Below are 3,027 nucleotides of genomic sequence, written 5' to 3' on the forward strand. Positions count from 1 at the left end.
GGGGGCCTTCGAGATACCATAAGTTACGTCTATTTAGCAGGCTAGAGTCTCGTTCGTTATCGGAATTAACCAGACAAATCGCTCCACCAACTAAGAACGGCCATGCACCACCACCCACCGAATCAAGAAAGAGCTATCAATCTGTCAATCCTTCCGGTGTCCGGGCCTGGTGAGGTTTCCCGTGTTGAGTCAAATTAAGCCGCAGGCTCCACTCCTGGTGGTGCCCTTCCGTCAATTCCTTTAAGTTTCAGCTTTGCAACCATACTTCCCCCGGAACCCAAAAGCTTTGGTTTCCCGGAAGCTGCCCGCCGAGTCATCGGAGGAACTTCGGCGGATCGCTGGCTGGCATCGTTTATGGTTAGAACTAGGGCGGTATCTGATCGCCTTCGAACCTCTAACTTTCGTTCTTGATTAATGAAAACATTTTTGGCAAATGCTTTCGCTTCTGTCCGTCTTGCGACGATCCAAGAATTTCACCTCTAACGTCGCAATACGAATGCCCCCATCTGTCCCTATTAATCATTACCTCGGGGCTCCGAAAACCAACAAAATAGAACCGAGGTCCTATTCCATTATTCCATGCACACAGTATTCAGGCGAAGGTAGCCTGCTTTAAGCACTCTAATTTGTTCAAAGTAAACGTATCGGCCCACCTCGACACTCAGTGAAGAGCACCGCGATGGGATATTAGTTGGACCGCCCGCGAGGAGCTAAGCCCACCGATAGGACGTACCACATAATGCCAGTTAAACACCGCGAGCGGTGAACCGACACTGTGACACACAGATTCAACTACGAGCTTTTTAACCGCAACAACTTTAATATACGCTATTGGAGCTGGAATTACCGCGGCTGCTGGCACCAGACTTGCCCTCCAATTGGTCCTCGTTAAAGGATTTAAAGTGTACTCATTCCGATTACGGGGCCTCGGATGAGTCCCGTATCGTTATTTTTCGTCACTACCTCCCCGTGCCGGGAGTGGGTAATTTGCGCGCCTGCTGCCTTCCTTGGATGTGGTAGCTGTTTCTCAGGCTCCCTCTCCGGAATCGAACCCTGATTCCCCGTTACCCGTTACAACCATGGTAGGCGCAGAACCTACCATCGACAGTTGATAAGGCAGACATTTGAAAGATGCGTCGCCGGTGCTAGATGACCATGCGATCAGCACAAAGTTATTCAGAGTCACCAAAACAAACGATGGACGGACAGACGAGCCATCCGCCACCGATTGGTTTTGATCTAATAAAAGCATTCCTACCATCTCTGGTCGGAATCTGTTTGCATGTATTAGCTCTAGAATTACCACAGTTATCCAAGTAAATGTAGGTATGATCTAAGAAACCATAACTGATTTAATGAGCCATTCGCGGTTTCACCTTAATGCGGCATGTACTGAGACATGCATGGCTTAATCTTTGAGACAAGCATATGACTACTGGCAGGATCAACCAGGGATCTTATAATATATTCCCAAAAACCAGCATTTTCGTTTAAAAGTTCTCTCTGTGTCGTAGGTGGGACGTAAGCACCGTACGACGAGACTTTTCATTTTATATATATATGTAATATGACTTAGAGAGCAACGTTCCATGGTTCAGTAACAACGTCACTCAGCCACTTTAATTCTCCTCCTCTCTCACCATCATATATCGATACAAAGATTCATACTTCACAGAATTATTTCTGTTTGTAACTTTTCTCCTCCAACTTCTCTCGTAGAATATAACTTAGCGGTAAAGCACGTATACGCATGCTGGACATACCGTAAGAATATTCTTTTATAAGCTTCAACACCTCTGTAGAGACGCGTTACCAGAAGATAACGCACTCTACAGAACGCCAAAAGGACCATCGTGCAGCTACAAATAGCTTACAACCGATGGTCTCTGCAAGAATGGCTACTCCGTAAGTACAAGCACACACGCATCCAACTTTTGTCAAATACGTGCACACAGGTCACCAGCTTCCCGACTAAGGGGAAGCTTGCCACGTTAACGGTCATTACGTCCTAGACTTCGACCCGCGGCGCAGCAGTGTAGAGAAAAAACCAGTACGAGAACGGAGGAACAGTCGAGAAATAGCGTAAAATACACTAAGACTCGAGGAGCGGTGACTGAATTCTCAACCGAGGCCGTAGAATAGCCACGCGCCCAGCGCTGTTCCGACCGAACCGTCCGGCTCGACGCTTCTCTTATAGATACCAAGGGGCCGGCCGGAAGGCCGGCGCCGGTCGGGCTAGCGGCCGCGCGCTTATGGTGCAAAACCTCCGTAGCAACGTACCGTTCGGAAGGGACGCTGGAACTTAGTCGCTCGCACGTTCAATAACTACTATATAAAGGCGATATCCAACCATCGAAATATTTTACCACAAGCATTATTAACATATTATAAATGCATTTTTACCAAAAAATTAATTTTTTTTTTCACCGAAAAATTGCATCAGTAAACATACAGTTTTATCGACTATGGACGAAAAATAACTTTATAATCGATTAAAACACGTTAAAATAACACGAAATATGTAAAAAGATATATACCTTGTAACATTAATTAACGAAAAAATTGCAAAAATATCCCAGTCGTATCAGTCCGACGGAAGCTAATTTTTCAAAAAATTCGACAAAAATGTTTAATCCGATTGTATTTAATAGAGATATAACGATCCCTGTCAAAAAAATTATACCTTATAACGCTTTTTAACGAAATAACTCGAAATAACCATTTCGGACTTTTCGCACCGGCCGAACTTCTTCAAAGTCCCAACGTCCCGTCGCATAGTTCCGTTTCTAGAAAACGTTCCAGCGACCAAATAAACGCTTAATCCCGACGTAAAACGTCGAGATACGTCCATTTGTGCAAAAATATTCCTACCTTGTAACACTTTTAAGCGAGATAACTCGAAAAAAACGTGTTCGATACGGAAATTTTTCAAAGTCCCAACGAAAAAATCGAAACTTTGTAGAAGGTCTTGGGGACGACATAAACGCTTAATCCCGACGTAAAACGTCGAGATACGTCGATTTATGC

This window comes from Bombus affinis, unplaced genomic scaffold, assembly GCF_024516045.1.
Source record: "Bombus affinis isolate iyBomAffi1 unplaced genomic scaffold, iyBomAffi1.2 ctg00000901.1, whole genome shotgun sequence".
Classification (NCBI taxonomy): Eukaryota; Metazoa; Arthropoda; class Insecta; order Hymenoptera; family Apidae; genus Bombus; species Bombus affinis.